This window comes from Cnephaeus nilssonii (assembly GCF_951640355.1).
Source record: "Cnephaeus nilssonii genome assembly, chromosome: 16".
NCBI lineage: Eukaryota > Metazoa > Chordata > Mammalia > Chiroptera > Vespertilionidae > Cnephaeus > Cnephaeus nilssonii.
In genome coordinates this window covers 26,795,294-26,817,572 of record NC_137087.1, presented here as the reverse complement: position 1 = coordinate 26,817,572, position 22,279 = coordinate 26,795,294, and positions in this window count along the sequence as shown.

The window sequence follows — 22,279 nt, the reverse complement described above, 5'->3', positions numbered from 1 at the left end:
CCATTATCCCAATATACCAGGGTTAGGGTTCAATCCCCGGTCAGGACACATACAAGAATCAACCAATGAATGCATAACTAAGTGGAACAACAAATGTCTCTCTGTCTCTCTTTCTCTCTCAAATCAACACATCTTAAAAATTAGTAACAGTTTCATAATTTTTTAAAATGTAATCAGGATAATTCATTCTAAAATTCAAATGTTAGAAGACATGCTTTTCTAAGGTCTTTACAAAAACAAGGCAACCTGCCACTCAATAAAAAGATTGCTAGACTTTAATAAACAGAATTTTAGGGAATATGGTTTTTGTTGTTACAACTACTAAAACTGAATAAAAACATATACTTTAAAATAAAATTCAAATTAAATGGTTGCAAAACCTCTGAATATGGTTTGAAAAACCAAGACCCAGAATTGAAATGACTTGCCCAAGGACATACTGTGAAGTAAGTGGCAAAGCTTCCTCAGCTACCCCTCTTCCTTTATCTCCCATTTTTTCTTCCCTATAGATTATTCCTAGAGCGCAAAAAAAAAAAAAGTCTTCTTATCTCCCAACTTTAAAAGAAACAAAAAGCTTCGATGCCCCAATGCCCCAACATCTTTATCATCTTATTACTTACAAAGCCTTTCTATCTTTGATTTTAAGTTTTCTAAAAAGTATCTACAAATACATCTCTTCTTTAATCACCTCCAAACTGATCACTCTCTTACTCTCCCACCAAGTCCAGAGTCTACTTCCTTTTTGCTAAACTTTATTAATCTTTTATCTACACCCGACTGCAGAAATTATTATGATAGAAATGTTTGTATTTTGTTCATTGATGCATCCTGATTACCTTGTACAATGTCTCACTCATAGTAGGTGCTTAATAAATGTTTGTTGAATAAACTAATAAGTCATGTTAGAGTCCCTATCATTTGTGAATAAAGCAGATTGCCCAAAATCTCTAAGGACAGAGTTCTGTTTTCAAATAAAACTTGATAAGGGACTAAAAGGAAAGAGAAATGATAGGTCAAAAGCAATTGCCCTTCACCCTTGCCACAGGGGGACGTGGGGGTTCAGTTGGTTGGAGAGTCACCTGTACACCAAAAAGATTTCAGTTTTGATTCCCCGCTCAGGGCACACACCTAGGTTATGGGTTTGATCCAATGTTTCTCTCTCTCTCAAATCATCCTTTTTGAAAAGCAGTTGCCCTTCAATAATACCTCAATTAAATTTTTTAAAATTTTTTGAAAAATGAAAAATTTTAAAAACAAAAAGCAATTGCCCAGTAAGGATCACTACAATAATAATCAATCAAGGGCTCTGTAAACACTTGGATTGTTCTAAGTTTTGTGTTTTATCAGAGTTCTGCTTCTAAACAGCTACATAAAGGTTTGTAAACCACTGAAATCTCATGTGGCAAGTGATTTACTCTCTAATCCTCAATTGTAAAATATGGGAAATAATATGTTTTTTTCTGCCACACAGGATTGTTGCAATGCACAACTGAAATCATTTTCACAAATGTGGGAGGTATTATCATTGTTATCTTTATCAATACCTTATTGAAGACCAGCATCAAGATCTACACCTCAAAATCATGTCATCAATAGGGCATAATCCAGGTCAGCCATACTGGATATCAAGACTACATTATTTCAAGTTTAAAATAGGCAAGATTTATATATATATATATCTTTACTGATTTCAGAGAAGAAAAGGAAAAGAGAGGGAGAGAGAGAGAGAGACATCAATGATGAGATAGAATCACTGACCGACTGCCTCCTGCATGCCCCCTACTGGGAATTGAGCCCCAATACCCCAGCATGTGCCCCGACAGGGAATGGAACCATGACTTCCTGGTTCATAGGTTGATGCTAGGCCACTGAGGCACACAGGCCAGGCTAAGCAGAATCTCTGAAATTGAGGCCTTGCATAGTAGTAAAGTCTCAGGAATCCAGGTTTTGCAAATTCAGAATATATCACCCCTTGGAGGGAGCTCACGTAAAATGTACCATTGCACCAATTATGAAATAAGGACTTTATGTGTAAACAAGGCTTCAAGGGAGTATTGACCCTTCTCTTGAGTTAATCTTCAAAGCATTTTGCTGAGAACTTTACAAAGTATTTTCAAAGAACCTCTTCCTATAAATAAGTAATACAGCAATTCCGAAATATTCTTACTTCTTTGTTATGGCAATTCCCATAAGGACCTACTCACAAAGCTTTTGTTAACTGAGGTTTTCTTAATTAAAGTTGTATTTGCTGGAAATATTTTATGATTTAAATATTATACCAGGAATAAAAATTACTTCTTATTTATTTATGAGTGCTCACTGATGTCAGGCCACTGTTTAAATGTTTTCACATACATATCATTTCACTTAACCTTTATGATAACCCCGTGATGTACTGTAGAGGTGATTTTTTTTTTTAACAACAGGAAAGCCAGGCTCAGAGAGTTTATGTAACTCATCCAGTGTCCTGAATCTTGAAAGTCTGATTCTAAAACCCCTTCTCCTAACCATTTTTCTATTCTGTCTCTTCATGAAGATAACCTTTAAGATTTGATCAAGGATAGGCCAGCTCTATAGGGACTTTACTGGTATGAAATATGCTAAAAGTGTCCATCTTCACACCATCCTTTGGCATGCAGAAGTCAGTAGCCACCCTTGACCAAAATTTTATTAAGTCCATTCAGCCTGGCTGTCTGTCATCATCTGTGGATTCCACAGGAGGTTTGATACTCATGATGACTTCCAAGTTCTTGTTGCCAGAGAACTGATAAGTTTAAGGAATGATGTGTGTAAGATCACAAAATCGCCCTGCAAATGGGTGTGGAAGTTTAACGGAAGGTCTATGAGGCTCATCTGCCGTTTTCCGTTGACATTGCTCCATGCAGCAGCCCTGGCTCTTGGAGGGAGGGTAGGGGACAAGGAGCATGAGTCTTTCTTGGTCCTGTTTACTAAAGAAAAGAGAAGCAGCTGGAAAGGGCAGTGCAGCTCTTCGCAGTAATGCAGGCTTTCGAGGGAGCTGGCCCCCATGTCAGGAATGTGCAACTCTATCTGCAACTGATTTTCTCCCCAACAAGAGACCCTCTGGAACGTGAACTTCAACCAAGAATTGGATTTTTCTTACAATGTCAACAATTACTTTGTTATTAAAGAAAAAATCCGGGAGGGAGACAGCAGATGGACACATCTGACAGGGAGCAGGGAGGAGGGAACAGTGTTCCAGGTAGTGGAGAAATTGCTCAAGGACAATTTGTGTGTGAAAATATAACCCCTATAAATCTGCCAGAGCCAACAGGGGTGAAGACGAATCACTTACAGAAATGTGTCTTCTCTCCCCAGCAAAGCTGACCACAGCTTAATTTAGGTGCCCGCCTTGTTTGTGCTGGGTTTCAGATTTTTTTTAAAGTGAAGCATGGGCAACAAAGAAGTAAATTGATATCAGTTCCTTTGCTTTGTCCCATTAATAGCATCTTTTGCCTCCTGGTATTTTTAGAGCTTTGATTCAAAATATAAAAGTCTATGCCATAATTCAGACCAGCGAGCATATCATTGCCATGGCAATAGGATATTGGCCTAAGAGCAAGAGAGCCAACTTTTGTTCCCAATGCCACCATCAACTTTCTTGTTCTTGTCAGCATGACTAAAAAGAATGAAAGAGCTGATCCATTATTTAGCCAGTTAAGAATTGCCTAAGCTGCTCATTCAACCTATTAGGATATAAGTCACGTTAGGGCAAGAAATTTTTCTTTCTTGTTCACACTGTCTGAACCATGACTTGTTCATAGTAAGATGTCAATCATTATTTGTGGCATTGATGAATGAGTTATCTATCCATTTATATACATCCTCAAAGACTAATACAAAATATGGCTGGGTTTTCCTTCCATGGAATTGCAAATGATACTCATTATTTCTCCCAACTTTCTCTTGGGGGCCATGGGTAAACATACTTCTATATTACTTTAACCACTGCTCCAAGATTTTGAAATAGGAACACATCTCTGGGAATATCGTTCCCCAACAAATATTTCCACTTAATTTGCAAACCCTCCCCTACCAATTCTTTATTGCAGTGGCCCACTTTCTTAGCTTCATGTGTTCACCAGCTTGGATAATACAGGTTGCAGACAATTAAACAAAGAGCTCTGCTCAGAATTATTTCTCTCTAGATTATCAGATTCCATTTTTATTCCATCTGATTGTTTAAATGAATGATCTGTCAGCTTTTCATAGAAGGTTTTAAAAGAGAGACTTTGATATGACCTTGGTTAAGTCACTTCTCTTTTCTGGCCTTCATTTTCTCATCTCAGATAGAAGACAACAATTTCTTTGATTACTTTGTTATTAAAGAAAATATCTGGGAGATTTTTGGACCAGATTTATGACACCAATATGGCAACACTCAGAGTCAATGGAAACCATGGCCACATTTTTATTTGACCTGCCCAGAAGTCTTCTGTTTTATGTTAGTATATGTGTGGCTGAGGTGGGAGTTGGGGGGTGGGAGATAAGATAAGGGAATTTAGTTGCTTAGTTGCCAAGAGATAAAGAAATTTTCATATAAAAATCCAGAAATCCAAATTTCTGCTTTCTCTTTAGAAGTCAGATCTAGCAACATTGGGTCCAAAGTCTAGCATAGGAATAGTTAGAGGCTGCCCCCTTTCTAGATAGTCTGATCTCTCTGGTTCTCCCAGTGCCCCAGATCCAAGTCACTCCTTAACATTAGCTATTTAACCCCTGACATAGGTGAGCTCTAAAATTCCTTCCATATTGAGCATTCTATTATTCTACCATTGTATGAAATACTGTCAATTGGTATTGGGTCACTAATAAGCATTTAATGAAGTCTACATTAGGTAAGACTGTGTTGTCACTATATATGACTTGTTTATTTTTAAGATCATGGGTACATTTTATGTTCTGAGTTTCAGTTTGTTCATCAGTAATGAGGGAATGTCTCTTGCAACCCTTGGCTTCACATGACTCTAAAGCTAAAGGCTTACAATGCTACCTGTGTTGCTTCTTTTCAAATATGCCCAGATATTAACTTTGAATGATTATTAACTATAACATTTTTCTCACTGGCATTCTTCTAGTCAATGAAGTAGATAGTTGTAAGATGGTACATTTTTCCCATGGGACTCAATAAAGCTATTTTTATTTTGAATGGAAAATAAATAAGTCCATAAATTTAGTTTATATTTTTCTGAATAAACCCATTTCTCAAAATCTGTAATGCTGTGGGATTTTTATGCCTTTTTCCACCTAGAACTGGAGATATTCTTCAAATATATTTTTGGTAGAAAAGAATAAAAATGAAATTGCCTAAATATGCTCTAAATTCTTTTTGCATTTCAGCCTCACAGGAGCCCTGTGAAGTAGATATTATCATCCTACTTTTACTGTGAGAGACCAGTAAGAGCTGAAACTAACTCAGTGTGGTCTGATTAGAAATCCCAAGCTTTCCCCACCATACCTCACAGCCTCCTAGAAAAGTCTGTTTCCCAAACTGAAGACAATAAAATGATTTTAGATGGAAGTAAGCATTAATGAGTTGAATATCCCTCTATTACTATTAATAAATAGATATATACTTCTCATTTTAAATGTAGAAATCTGTACATCTCTCAGGTTTATCATAATTATTTTTTATTGTTGTGTTTTATTTTATTTTATTATTTTTTTGGTTAATCCTCATCTGCGGATATTTTTTTCCATTGCTTCTTCAGAGAGAGTGGAAGAGAGGGAGAGAGAAAAAGAGAGAAACATCGATGTGAGAGAGACACATCAATTGCTTGCCTCCCAGACACACACCCGCCAGGGGTGGGGAGTGAACCTGCAAACTAAGTACATGCCCTTGACCGGGAATCAAACCCAAGACCCTTCAATGCATGGGCCAATGCTTTAACCACTGAGCACACTGTCCAGGGCTATTTTTTAAAACTTTTAAACAGCATTTTTGTTTTCTTTGTACTTACTTTTATGGTTACCTTCTGTTTATGGCAAGTGACAGTAATTTTTCTTTTAGTCATAAAAATTTTTTGCCCTAGCCAGTTTGGCTCAGTGGATGGAGCGTCAGCCTGCAGACTGAAGGGTCCCAGGTTTGATTCTGGCCAAGGGCACATGCCCCGGTTGCAGGCTCAATCCCCAGTGGGGGGCATGCAGGAGATAACTGATCAATGATTCTCTCTCATCATTGATGTTTCTATCTCTCTCTACCTCTTCCTTCCTCTCTGAAATCAATTAAAAAAATTATTAAAAGAAAAAAAATTTATAGTGAGTCAAAATAAATAAATAAATAAATAAATAAATAAATAAATAAATAATAACTGGGGAGAAACCATACAGATGACAAAATGACAAGACAAAACTCAGAAAGAAAACATGTTAATGTCTAAAGTTGGAGGACCACTATCCTAAAGGAAGAGTTGTGTGGTCAAAGTTCTTGAGAGGACCCTGCTCTATCTACAAGTTATAGTTCCTCCCCAGGAACTTTATAACTGGCCGAATATGGAAAAGGGCCAGAAATAATGAAGTGTCAATAAGGAAAGATGTTAATCAAAGAGATCTCTTTTTGTATTCCCAGTGTTCCTCGTCAATCCACCTCTAGCCTGTCCCCCAACTCCACCCCATCCAGGGACTGTTATTTTTCTATTAGGAAACTCCTACATTTTTAAATCCAGCTTAATTGGTTGCTGACATATCTGGCTCCCCTCTTGTGCACTGAAGTCACTCAACTCAAATAAAATTTTTCTTCTCTCCTCAGTACAGCAAATGGAAAGTATCTGCGTACGAAAAAACAACTTAGATAAATAAAAATTCCTCCTATAAGAAAGAACATCAACAAGAGCACAGAGAACACCAAACATTTAGAAATACAACATCAGCTTCATTTTATTTAAATGCTCCATTGTTTGTAATAAACACTTAATAGCTTGAAAATCTAATTTTTTCCACTACCAATTTTAGCCTTGGCCACTTGGCAAAAACTAACTTTTTTTTCTCTTCTGCTCCTGGTATCCTAGTGCAGAAGCTAGAGATTTGGATATGTGAATCCTGAATTATGAACTATTACAATAAAAATAATCAGTTCGGTGCTGAGTGTAGCACCAAAAGGTATCAAGAGACAGAAAAATCTGTAGGGGTGTTTGAAATGTAATGAAACCCTTTTATAATTTAGAAGACACAATTGCCTCTAACATTTATACTAACCACATCCTACTCGTTGCATAATTATTGCAGGATTAAAAATGTATGACAAATATGCCATAAACCCTCCCATCCATATCATGGCAGACATTACTAATCAATCATCAAACTCTTTTTTTCTTGGAATGGATCTGGGAAGGAGGGTCATAGAGGGCAAGAATCTGCCCTACTCCCAGTGTTTCTGTCTGGTGGAGTGAGCCCCATATAACACTTCTGGTTTCACTCTATCTCCTCACTTATGCTTCCCCAGGGAAGGAAAAGAGACATAATCTGATCAGTGAGCTTTGAAAGAACACCAGCCATGGGTTGCCAAGTACACTCACCCAGAGAACATATGCCTCTGATTCTTCTCCACCAGCTAACAGCTATATCAGTGAAAGCCTTGGCCTGTGGGGGAGACTTGAAGTGACTCAGTGCTGTCTGAGCCTGGGTGTTGTTTCTTTATTGCCAGAGGTAAGAATGAGAAACCGACTTACACAATAGCTATAACTCACAGTTCTTCAATATCAACTTTAGCAATAACAAAGGTGATGTTTTTACTCTTTCTGTCTTACTCTTCTGCCCAGTTTTAATTGAGTCAGAACGTGGGCCAAAGAGTAGGGTGATATTTACTGGATCTTTCAAGATCTCTCCCCACCCCCTTCAACCCCAAATAGCAAGTGATTAGGGCACTCACAGGAAAATAATGTGCAATCTAATATACTTCAGGAGCCATAAGATTGCTCAAGTTTAAGTTAAAAGAGAGGCATAAAGTCAGTGTTGTTTAGGGCAATCTGCTGAGCACCTAGGTAAGACCCTTCACGGGAGCAGCTCTTTCATCACCAAGTTCCAGAAACTCTGCAGTCCAGAGACTCAATTTTGTCATTGCTGCAGGCATAAGATTATGCCAACACCTCATCCAACTGATCAAACTCATAAGCAACTCTCATGTGCTTCTCAGGGAAATATAAATTGGTACCATCCTTCTATGGGCCAATGCAGCAGCATGTAGCCATATTGAAAATTTATTTTCATTTTGTCTTGGCAACCCCACTTCTGTGTATCTATCTCACAGAAAATGCACACAAAAATGACATGTCCAAGTTTATTGCAACACCTACTGTAATAATGTAAAATTGGAAACTACCTAACCATCCAGCAATAGAGAAATGATTAAATAGTTATGGGATATTATACAATAGCTGTTTTGTTCTTTTATGAAGTATATCTATACTACGTGTCAGTGAGTGGCATGGGGGTAGATGAGAGGGGAGCATCCAATTATTATTCTATATTTCTTCCATTTGAAATTTTTAGTGAATATGTATTAATTTTTATAACTAATAGCCAATTAGAACATTTGAATATTGATTTAATAATATTTAATTCACAGCACTTTTTTTCCTGAGCTATGGGATGCTGCTGCCCTTCATTTAGATGTACATTATCACAGTCCCTGGAACCTGAATGAGTAATCAGAAGACTTGTGGGTGAGCATAGAATTGGGGCCAAGCTAGCAGTTGTCTGGAGGGAGGGTTCTCCTAGCCCCAAATGTGCCTGCTATGTCATGAGTAATACATTGTAGAAAAATTTGAAACCACCAAAAGGCACAAAGAACCTAATTGACTTAATTCTACTAGGGACATAAACTTGTATGTTTTAAGTTAAAAATATTTTCTTTTGAATATATTCCCAAGTCAATAAACATGTTTCTATTACATTCTTAATATGTGCATATTTTTCCTTATTAGGGTTGCACCAAGATTTATTTAGCCAATACTCTATTTCAATTACTTATGCTGCTTCCAACTTTTTGTTATTTCAAACAATTGTTCTGGTATGAAATTTTATACTCCCTTTTGTAAACTTGTCCAAAATTTTTCCTAGCATAAATTCATAGAAGTGAAATTTCTGGGTCTGGGGGTATGCTGTATCTACAGGACTTAGTATTTACTGCCAAATGTCTTTCAGAAGGACTGTATAAATTGGCACTCTCCCCAGTGGGGCAAATTCCATTCTCTCACTTTCGACCCAATACTGGCCACAATTTAAAATCTTTGCCAAATAGATAGGTCGTAGATTTAATCTCATTTTTAATTTAAAATTTAGTCACAAAATAGTCCCAGGAATGTAAAGTACAGCATAGGGAATATAGTCAATAATATTGTAATAACTATGTACGGTGCCAGGTGGGTACTTGAAATATCGGGGGGGGGGGGGTCACTTTGTAAAGTATATGATTGTCTAATCACTATGTTGTACACCTGAAACTAACACAAAATAATCTTGAATGTAAACCATAATTAAAAAATAAAAATTTAAAACAATTTATCAAAAGTGATGAAGGGTATTTGAATTTGTTCTTGTGTGACATCCTGACACTGTCAAGGAGATGGTAAAATGTGTTAAGAGCACAGACTCTGGACTGATTACCTGAGTTTATTTGCTTTTGTTGTTGTTATTGTTGTTATCTTTATTGTTGGAAGTATTACATACATTCCCCTTTTTCCCCCATTGACCTCTTCTAGCCCACCCCCCTCTCCCCACCCCAGACCTTCACCACACTATAGTCTGTGTCCATGGGTTATGCATATATGCATACAAGTTCTTTGGTTGATCCCTTCCCACCCAGCCACCCTCCCCTGCCTTCCCTCTGAGATTCCCCAGTCTGTTCCCTGATTACCTGATTTGAATCCACACTCTATCTCTTTCTAGCTGGGTGGCTTTAGGGAAGTTACTTGTCCTCCCTGTGCCTCAGAGTCTTCATCTAAAATGTGGGTAGTGCTTACCCATAAAGTGAAGTACGTGCCAGCATTTAGGACAATAAGCTACTGTTACTGTTTGCCCATTTTTCAATTGGTGTGTTGGACTTCTTTAGGTGGACATGATGAAGAAGGCAAGGTGAGAGATATCCAAAAAAAGTAACAGCATAAACAAAGGCATAAAGAAACATCGGATGTCATGCTAGCTCCTGCATTTGAACATTTCCAATAGTTTCATGTGTTTTAAAGAATGAAGAACAAGAAAATCTTCATGTGTTGTTTTCTACTTCATGAAACCTATTTAAACCAAACAGAAAAAAATAGCCTTGACAAAGTCATCAACATGAAGTTTTCTTGGTCTATGTATGACACTCTACTCCTGGGTCTAGCACCTCCCAGAATGCAAATTACAAAAGACTACCAGCACAAAGGGAAATGCTCTAATGTTCTCCTCAATGTTGGGTGATACTAGATATAAACACAATACCAGGAATTTCATGGATGGGCAACGGGAACCTCAGAGCTCATCTAGTTCAACCACTTCATTCACAGAGAAGGCCTTCTAGCGTTTGGAGTTTAAAGGTCTTATATGTAATTTGTTTTTAAAATTTTTAAACTCAACCCCAGGGTTGATGGACCAGCAAAAGATGGAGGAGCCACAAGTACTCTGCTTCATTGGGCTGAGACATGGTGTCCTAGAATGGTTTGAGGCACGTTATGAAGGTGGAATTCCATAGCATATATTTGAGAACCATTTGTCTAATGACAGTCGGCCACCTCTTCCTCTCCTCACCAATATCCCAAGCCCTTCTTCTCAGAGCTTTGCCTTACAGAAGTCATCCAACACTACTTAGCATTTCTGGGTCTCAGCTCCTCATATGTAAAACAAGAGCATTGTTTTAAAAGATGTATTCCAGCCCTACCTGGTTTGGCTCAGTGAATGGAGCTGAATGGAGGTTCGGCCTACCGACTGAAGGGTCCTGGGTTGGATTCTGGTCAAGGGCACATGCCTGGGTTTCGGGCTGGACCCCAGTAGGGGGAGTGTGGGGGTGCAGGAGGCAGCCAATCAATGATTCTCTCTCATCATTGATATTTGTATCTCTCTCCCTCTCCCTTTCTCTCTGAAATCAATAAAAATACTTTAAAAATAAAATAAAATAAAAAATAAAAGATGCCTTCCAGGACAAACATTTCATGATCCCATTTACAGAACTATATATTGACTCAAATAACATACTTTCCTTAGACAGAGTATTTTACAACCACAGAAAATCACCACCCCCATAATTACTATTATTGAAAAATAGCCCAAGGGATCAGCAAAATTCTCAGCCTGACAGAGGATCCAGCTCAGGGCTCCTGATTTCCAGACCTTGGTGAGCCAGGTACACTCAGAATGGGTACAGCCTCAAAAATAAAAATACAGGTACTAATTTAGGCAAGAAGGGATTTAAAAGATCAGCTTGTCCACGTTTAGAATGAAAACTTTTCAATATTTCTGAACTTTAATTGTTCTATCTTAAAAACTCCCCAGATGAGCCTAGTGTACCTCCAAAATTGACTATTTTTAATTGCCACTATTCTAGATGAATTTCTCCACAGTGAGGTGCATAATTCATCTGCATGCTGAAAAAATTAGAATTCATTTTTATATTTTATCTCATTCTTTTTAATTTCTTTTAATTTATATCTTTGAGTATATTCCTTTATATTAGTACATTTGTAACAGATTGGTGCAATAGTAAATATATAATTTATAAATGAATACATATTTATCTGGTGTGCATTTTAAAACAAGGGTTTTCTGATAGTACATTCTCCAAACTTTGAATCAAAATAGTTCATTGGGTAAGTAGCTGTTCCTACTAAGTAGGCGTTTCTTTAATTATAGTCTTTGTCTGTGCTTAGCTAACTTCTATATTGTTAATTTGCCTTTCATTTGTGCATTATGTCTTGTGCCCCAAAGTAGGTTGTAAATGCCTTTAAGGCAAAGACTGTTTTCTACTTTTTACTGTTCTCCATATTTCTTGACATATTATGTGACCCATGGCTGTTCAATTTGGAGCAAGACTTAGTTTCCTATTTAAAAAATATTGATAATGATAGTACCAACTTCATAGCATTATTATAAGGATTAAATCTGAGACAACTCAAACCTAGTCCCTCAGATATATTATGGACTCAATGAATGGGAGCTATTTTATTGCTTGTTTATTGGATTGAATTCTTGTATTCCACACATACAAAATGCCAGGTACCATGCTAGAAAATGAGAAAAAAAGTATACAATACATGGTTCCCCTTTAAGGAACTCATAGTCTAACAAAAATAACAAAAACCCCACATAATAGATGCTCAGATTGACATATGTATACAGCACTATGAGAACATAGCTAAGGCGCTAGAAAAAATCAATCACTCCCTTAGCTATATTCTCATAGTGTTGTATACATAGTGCCTTGAAGCATAAATAGGAGCTTTCCTGTAGATAAGGAAGAGGCTTATGCTTGGAAGAATAATATAAACAAATGTATGGAGCACTGGTTCTCAAAGTGTAGTCTGGGGAACCATGGGAATCACTGAAACCATTTCAGTTGGTCCATTGGGTAAAAATAATGACTATAATGATACTAGGATACTATCTGTTTTTTTCCCCTTTGTATTCTTTCACAAAAGTATAGTGGCATTTTCCAGAAGCTATATGACTTGTGATATTCAACAGATTAAATGTAGAAACAGTTATGAGAATCCAGTTGTCTTCCATCAAAGAGATTTGTAAAAATGTAAAATAATGCCTCTCTTTTCACTAAGTTTCTCTGTTTTGAAAAATATAGTTTTTAATAAAAATATGTCAACATGTAATGGATTTAATATTATATTTAAATAAGTTAATGAATATTTTTAATATTTCAATTATTTTTATATGGTAAATATAAAAATAGATATTATATACCTCTTGTTAATATATAAAACCATCATAAGCAAAAGCTCTTTGAGGTCCTCAAAAATTTTTTTTAAGTAAAGGGTCCTGAGACCACTAACATAAAAACATAAGATTGCATGGTGTGTAAGGAATAAATGAATAAATGAATACATGTAGTTTGCTGCCTCCAGTTCTTTTTGGGAAGTAGACAGAGTATAAATTATAAATATATACATCACAGATTCATACACAATGAATATGATTATCATATACTTTCAGCCCATGAATAACATAAAATACACTAGTATGCAGAAAGGGTTAATCTGAATTTATTGGTAATTTTTGGAAAGGAGGAGGGAGCAGATTTAGTTGATCCAGTGAAAGTCATTGCATATAAATTTGCAAACTAAAATACTCCCTGGGCTGAGGTCATGGTTTAATTTTAGCAAGTAGGGTGAAAATGTTTGGGTAGGTATTTATATTGCGCAGTGGACTGAGCTGGAGATAGGTTTGACAGTGGAAACAGTGATACAACCTTTATTATTTTCAATGCAAAAAAAAAAATGAACTATTAATGTGATGTTCTGGTTGAGAATTTAAACTCTCAAAAAAATCTGGAAATTCAAAGTCATGGTACCCATAGCAACCATAACTCTGCCCCCTTGCATGCCCAGTGTGGAGTATTTTGTATTGCAGTACATGCTGTGAAATCTATGCCTAAATGTGCTATATAGCAGAGTTACAGTTGCTGTGGGAACTGTAACTTTGAATTGCCTGCCTTTTGTGTCATTAAACTTTCAGCTGAAGTATTGCATTAAAGGAATTTTTTTCTTCTGCTGCATTTCCTCATTTAAAAAAATTGATTGCGTATGTATTTTTAAAGGATGTAAATGATGTTAGAACTAAATGGAAGGATAATACGTTCTTATTTCCGAGATATATGCACTGATATCATTAGTGAATTACATTTACATATATCAACCTGCAATAACAAGTCATAAAATAATCCTCTATTATATAGCACCTTTAATCCTGAAGGGCCCCTTCATGCATATAGGCACACAGTAACCGAACCACCTTGGACGAGAAAACTCAATAAATATTTAACATCATCCAACAAAATTATACAGTGCTTTAGGACAAGCAGTAAGGAAGAAAAGCACTGTCATCCAGCAGTTGGAACACAAACCAAGGAGTGGGAAATCTCACGCTTCATTCTTACTTTTAGGAGAACATTGCCTCTCTCCTTCATCTTGAGTCCATGAGTTGAATCCCTCACAACTCTGGGTATTCCATTTTCTGTATCTGTTTACTGAGGAAGTATTTCTAGGACTAATGTCAAGAAAAGACTTCTAAAGATCTTTTGGTTGTGTCTACTACTCCCAACCAAGGAATGTACCTACATATTCAAGAACAGGCAACTTCTACTCCAAATTTCTACTACAAAAGGCAAAATAGTAAATATTTTAGGCTTTTAGGGTCACTGTCAGAACTACTCAGCTCTGCCATTTTTAGCCATAGACAATACATAAATGAATGAGCGTAGGTGAGGTCCAATAACATTTATTATGGACACTGAAATTTGAATTTCATATAATTATATATCTCAAAATATTTTTAATTAAATCTTTATTATTAAAATTATTACCTATGTCCCCCTTTTCTTCCTCATTGACCCCTTCTAGCCTGCCCCGCCCCAGGCATTCACTATTGTCTGTGTCCATGGGTTATGCATATATGCATACAAGTTCTTTGGTTGATCTCCTCCCACTCAGCCACCCTCCCCCACCTTTCCTCTGAGATTCCACAGAAAATATTATTCTTCTAGTGACTTTATTCAACCATTTAAAATGTAAAACACATTCTTAACTCAGGGGGATGTACAAAAATGAGTGGTAGGCTATATAGGATGCCACACCTGCTCTAGAGAAATTTGGGTTGCATGTCAGACTCAGGCTACTTTTAGACAGAGGTGTGCTTCTAAATGTTTAACTAGTTCTCCACCCACAAAAAACTATGTAATTATTTGTTTTTGTAGATCTAGATGTGTATATATGTCTGTATTCATATATATGTGTGGTGTGTAAGTTCATTATATACTTTGATACTACACAAGAAGTGCAAACAAATGTACAAATAATAAAATATACAACATTCTTCACTGTAAATTTCATATAGCCAATCTATTTTCATTGAGTGGTTTTATTAACTATTTTCTGAACTCTTGTATCTATAGCTATAGATACAAACTATGATTGCAATTTACAAATGAGTGTAGTTCCACTTTGAATGTTAGTTGATATTTTCATTTATATTAAGGAGTAAGATGAAAGTGCAAAGAAAAAGACATATCCCAGGACATCACTTCTTTTGTCAATGACATGAGCTACCTCTTTGCTGAATCAGATAATAACTTTCAAATATTTTCTCAATGTTTTGTACTATTCACAATATAATTGACTACAGACTTGGCACAAATTTAAGTTTAATGTATATATTAGTCAAGGTTTGCCAAAGACACAGAACCAACAGGCTCCCATGATTTATGAAGTCTAAGATGTCCCAAGATATGTAGTTGGTTCCCAGGAGACCCAGCAGAGCTGATGTGTATTTCCAGACTGAGTCCAAAGACCTAAGAACCAGGAGAGCCTATGTTGTAAGTTCTAGTCTAAAAGTTGGCAGGCTTGAAACCTTAAAGAGCCAATGTTTGAACCTGGCTGGTGTGGCTCAGTTGGATGAGCGTTGTCCCATTCACCAGGAGGTCACCAGTTCGATTCCTGGTCAGGGTACATGCCTGGGTTGTGGGCTCGACCTGATCACCAGTAGGGGCATGCAGGAGGCAGTCTATAGATGTTTCTCTCTCATCCATGTTTCTATCGCTCTCTTCCTCTCTCTCTCTCTAAAATAAATAAAAACATATTTTTTAAAAAGCCAATGTTTGAGTCTGATTTCAAAGGCCAGAATAAAAAGCCCATGTCCCAGAACAATTAGTCAGGCAGGAGTTTCCTCTTACTCAGACTTTTGTTTTATTCAGGCCTTCAACTGATTGGATGAGACCCACACACATGGGGCCAGTCAAGTTGACACATAAAATTAACCATCACAATCTACATACAATATTAACATTTTCTCCATCACTTTCTTAAGTCTAAGCAATCAACAACACAATAAATCAAGCACTGATCTGTAATGTTTGCTGAGTTCCAGAGTCTAAATACTCCCACCACAGCAAATTTCAAGCTACCAATGTAATGCCAATGGACATTGGTTGGGCAGAGATGCGGAGTAGCACACGTTATATTGGACTGCAACCATAAAGATACAAAAGGTCAACATAACCTCAAGAGTACAGATATAGTAAAATAATTAGAAAGTGATATGTTTTGAATCTGTTTTAAATTCATTTAATTGCAACTTTATATAATTTAATGTTTAATAATGGATGTGTTTAATAGCCAGCTTGCAAAATTGCTGGTAAGTCCTAAGAGCTGGTTTTAGCACAGTCTGAGAAAGGCATTGTGTAAGCCCTGAGTGAGGCTATCTGGTCACCTACCTTCTTTGTGAAAAGCTTGCCCAATTTCATTTCGGCTAAAGCTTATTGAAGATGAGAACAGAAACAACCTCACTATTCTTCTTGGTATTATTTTTCCTCTGAAGTACTCAGATCTCTTTACACCCTCGGTGAATTACTACATCTACATATTTCAACCTGTAATAACAAGTCATAAAATTATCAGTCATGGCAAAATGTAGGTGGAAGCAGCCTAGGGACTTGCTGGCGCTTCTATGGGTTTGGTTGATGACCTAGCACGGGGTGAGGGCTGGGGGGGGGGGGGGGGAGAGGTGCACGACGGGGGAGGGGGGCTGCCACTACTGGTACACAGATGACCAGTCTGGATAATTTTGCCACAATTATCTGAGAAATTTCAACAAAGCCAGAATTAGGGTTTGAGTCCTGCAGGTAATTATAGCCATGGACAAGGAGACATAGAAAATCAGCGAAGAATGGTCCCCTTGACTTTCGGTCTAGTGATTTACCTACCCTACCCACTCTGCTTCTAAGTAATGAGTTACTTAATGCTTGTCAAGTAATTTAAGATATAAATCACCAAACACAAGGCATCATTAATGTCCGTTTGAAACTGCACAGAGAAATTTTTAGTAGGCAGTATATGAGTCCCCCAGTGGAGCCAAGACTTTATGTCTGCACATTTTTTGTCTTCTTTTCTAAAAATCAGGTATGGCAAGATGTTTTAATAACCTCAGATGGCTGGGACCCCTGTTTTAGAAATGATCTAAGATAGCTATTCACAGCAATCCCCCAGCTGGGGGTCCATTTGATCAAATTCTTTATTAATGTATGGATCACAAATGAGTCTGAAGAACAAGAAGCCCTTAAGTCACCACCAGCCTTTCCCCCAGCACCTCCCCACCTGACGTGGGATGCTGTGGCATTCTGCAGATAGGGACAAGGTCACCATTTAGTCAAAAAGTCACATCTACACCACTGCAGTGCATGCAATTTTTTAAAAGTCGGGGGGAAAAAAGCTTAGTTATTCCTAAACTAAATAACCCATAAATGTCAAGGGCACTTGAAGGTAATGAATTGTTAAATTAAAGGGTGTTTGGGTGTTATTTGTGATTAGGGTGAGGGAGTAGGAGTTGGCTTTAATTTACAAACAAATTAGAAAAATAAATAAATAGGCTCAGCATTGCTATTGTAACTGGAAATGTCTTGGGCAAATGTAATCCAACTCCCCTGAGAATACTTGATTAATCTCAGACCTGGGAGGAAAATCAAGATAAGATAGGAAGTCTCCCTCTCTAAGGGCAGAGGAACTTGGGGCCTCCAGTGCCCACAAAGGGCATCACATGACCCCTCCCAGGGGGTCCATTTCTCTGAGTTCCCTGCTTCTCTCCTGGTCCTGGCCTCAAGTCCATGAGAAATCTGTCCCAAGCTACCGGCCTTTACTGCCTGGCCCTGAGCTGGAGACCTAAACCCAGGATAGCCTAGGAGATGAGACAAATAGGAGGAGCCCACAATTTAAGATGTAGCTCAACCTCTGACCACTAGAGGTCTCCTGAAAAGCAGTGACCCGTATAACCCGGTTTATCCTCCTTCAAACCAATAGACTTGTTGCACTAAGACTTGGCAAGCCTGCTCTGCTGGAGGCCGCCTGGTGAATAACGCCACCCACCCCCTCACTATGGCGCCAGGCTTGCCAGGGGGAGGGGACTAGGCGGTGGCTGACCCGCAGGCAGGGCTAGCTTTTCAATCCACGAATCAGCCTCAGACTCTGGGGCTATCCGACTCGAACCCCATTTCTTGACCGAGCAGAACGAGACAGAGCCCCTAACTCGAGGTCCTCAGGTGGTGGGCATTGCGGAGTCCCACGGCCTTCCAGCACGCACTAGGCTAGCCAAGGGACCAAGGTGCAGCATCACCTAGCATCAGACCCACCGGCAGGCCAGAATCCTCCCTCCCCCCGCTTCGCCCCTCTCATTCCTCCCCGCCCCCCTTCACCTCCTCCCTTTGCCTCGGGGTCGCCAAAGTGATCCGAGTTTAACCAGTGGAAGGAGATAAGGGAATCCTTCACCGGCCCTGTTCTGATCCATGCGGTATATTCTGGAAAAATTAGAGGCTTCTAGCTGGAAGAAGAAAGAAAAAAAAAAAGGGGGGGAGGGGGGGACGAGGGGGAGCAAGAAAGGAAACAGCCAGGTTGAATTCCCAGTCTTTATCAAGCAATTCGCTCACCAATGACAGAGAGCTGCAGTGGCAGATTCGAGCCACATGCGGTAGTGTGTAGCAATTAGTAGATAAAATGCTGACTAAAGTGCTAAAACATGAAGTATTATTGTAGCCAAGGTCAAAAATGCTTCAGTTGTCTTTTGCAATTTGGGGGAGGGGGAGGCCCAGAGGTTCGCAGCGAGGTTTGAATTTTGGAAATGGTCGCCTTCTTTCTCCAAACTGTACTTTTTTTTTTTTTTTATGATCCTGTTTATTATAGTCCAAGCTGCCTAATTATGTCACTGCTGGTTTTTGCAACTAACTTAATCCTCCTGATCCTTTATGAAACGATTCATAGACACTGAATAATGTGTCCACCGCTCCCTCAGCCCCTAGAGGGGTGAGACTGATTTTTAATTTTTTTACCTTTTAAAACCCACATAGCTGAAAACAGAGTGGGGTGTTTGACTAGCTAAGCAGCAGGAATAGATATGTAGGGATAGGTTCCTGTGTTTCAATATGAGAGCCCAGAAATAGTGGATCACATAAACATACACTGCTCCACCACCCCCCCAACTCCTCTTTTATACACAGTGAGTCCCAGCCTAAAGCTTTTTTAAATAGATAAATAGAGCAGTTGCTTTCATGATTATAACTGTCCTGAATGGATTGTCTTCTTACAACATTCAATCTGTTTATGAGTATTTACTTTACATTAGCCCAGGGACCCTGCACGGCAGGAGTTTGCCTCTATTCCCCTGGGTGTCGGTGTCTCAAGTCTTACATCTGCTCTGTGATTGATGGAGCCTTGAATCCACGTTATTACTCTCTCACAAGCAGAAATCAAACAGGCTATTAACTACATTACTTCAAAGAACTGTTTCAGTACAATCTCCTTATCTTAATTGAAAGTTTCTTTGTATGGATATTTGCTACACAGATAATTTACAGGTGCCTATCAAGCATCATACTAAAGGGGTAAAATAAAAGGTGGCTTTTTGGTGAGTTTTTTTTTTTTTTTTGTAAACACACACCATTGTGATCTATGATTTTAAAAGCCATTCACAGTATTGGACCCGAGGTTTGATTTATTACATTTTATTATGTTCATGGGGATGGTGGGGATGGTGCTGTAAAAAGAGAGGGGAGACACCCCTGTGATTCAATTTTGAAATTTACCATTCATCTGATTGCAAGACTGCAGATTTCAAACATATTCAGACCTAGATCCCTGCAATTGTTAACATCACAAAAACCTTATCGGGAGTTTGCGAGAAGAGAGATTACGCAGCATGCAGCCTAGTTCAGTGCCTACCTTTGAGCAGACATAGAAACAGGGTTTCTAATTAGATAAAGTCCCCTACAGATGCTTAAAGACTTATAGCACCACAAACAGTAGAAGTTGCTTAGATGCTGTAAAGAGCTGTGTATTTTTTGAGAGATTTAATATACAATTGAGGGATACCCTCAGGCATTCTGTTGAGGTTTCCTGCACAAATGCTGCTGCATTGGTCATACAGGAAACTGACTCAGAGTCGATCTTATATATGATCTTGTCAAAATACTGCAACTCAAGTTTTTTAATATAGGATTACTTGAACTGAATATATGTATTTATGCTAACACGACAGACTAACTGAAGCCCTAGGCATCTCTCATGTATTTAAAAAATTATGTAAAATGCCCCTCAGTCAAGTCCATTCATATGTTAAAAAATGAACAAAATGGGTTATTCTAATCAAATGTCTGCAGTATGCATCATAAAGTTAAAAAGAGAGAGAGAGAGAGCAGAGCGGAGAGCTGTAATTTCTCTTTATAACCCATGTTTATAAAATAGAAAGATCAGATGAAATTTCAAGGAAGATAATTAAAGAGTGATGTGCAAGTCATAATTTGGCTAATGGACAAGCTGGGAGACTGTGAATTGTTATATTGTCCTCCTTCACGATGCAGAGTTGTGATATTACTTTAAATTATTAAAATAGTTTTCGACATCTTTCAGAATACCGGCTGTTTGGCATGGGCTTTTATTACTTATTGTAATTGGAGGATCTGCCATTTTCTTTCGTTTATCTCTTTGTGTATAGGAACGAGATAGATCTTGCCTTTTATTACTTCCCCATGTTCTGAATCAAAAATGTGGTTTAGATAATGTTAAGTGCCCTAATTCTTACTGCAGCGGACCCAGACATTATGAAAAGGCATAAAAATACACACAGAGGGTCTTTCCACCTCAAGTCAACTGAATATTTGTGCTCTGCCGGGTGCATTAACTTCAGCCATGTGAATATAATTTTCATTAAAGTAATCCTGTTTCAACTAGATGCTGTGACTAGAGGTGAAACGTTGCGAAAGCGTTAAAAATAGCTTACTAGTAATTTCAACATCCTGTAATTTTATCACAGATCAAGTTTCAACTGTCATACTATACAGACCTTATTCCCCATATAGTACATGTTTACTTTTTTAGCATGCCAGACCCACTTTGGAAAGATTGGTGCCAATATAATAAAATCATCGGGGGTGGGGGTGCTGGAAGGAGTGGGAGGAGAGCGGGGGAGAGGGTGGGGGTGCGCGGGGGAAGCGAGTACACCATTTTACATCAACACTGCGAAAATGCAATCTAGCCTGGCGGAGGACCGGCAGCTGGGTCGGAGCGAGCGAGGGCTTTGCAGTCTCTGCCTGTTCCTTGTTCTGTCGCTCTTAAGTTTCTCTGTGTTTGCATAATAGCCTTGCATGCAAACCTCGCAATTCTCCAGGGCTCCAGAACAATAAATATACACATTTAAAGCCTTTATTGTCTTACGGTTCATGCCCCCGGTTTTCAACAGCTTAATTTCTGGTGGTATTTAACTAGTTTGCAAATGGATTTTTTTTTTTTCAGTTTCAAACTATTATTGAGGAAGCTCCCCTCCCTCTTTGGCGGGGGAGGGAGTGGGGGTGGGGTAGGAGTCGGTATATTATTCCTGTAGCGCTGGGTTATATAAACACATTATCATTTGAGAGCGCCCTTGGCGTCCATCAGCATTGTAAACACGTACTAGTGTATATACTTCAAAATTAAAGAATGCACATGCAGAACCGGGAGCCTGAATTCATATTCCGAGCAGACTCGCTGCTCGCATTTATTGATTTATCATGCATCGTTTATTGTTCCAGTCCCTAAATGCAGTCTCTGTCCGTTCAATATTGTTTGCAAAATCCTGAGATGTGTGTGCATTGCTCACTTGTCTTTCTGGTCTTTTTATTTATTTATTTTATGCTGAGTTTTTTTTTGTTTTTTTTTCGAAGCGAACAAATGCATTAATATTTATATGTTTATATAATCGATAACCCACTTTTCCCTTCCATGTAAATAGGCATCAAAAGATAATTTAACAGATTAGTTCTCGAAAACATGGCAGTGAGGAAGCGTAATTTAACTATCAAACAAATCTACATGTCTAATAACAGCAAATCTGCTAAGGAGCATTAGAAAGAGGAGCAGCGCCCCGGAATCTCTGCAGGAAATGTTCTTTATATTAGACATATACAAGCAGGTCCTGTCAGATGCACAGCGGAGCTCGTCAACTCTCGTCTCCTCCAAAAATCTCATCAGCCGACACCCATAGACAAGGGAGATTGGGAAGAGGGAGATCTCATCTTCACACAGTTTTGGGGTGGATTTTATTTTTACAGACC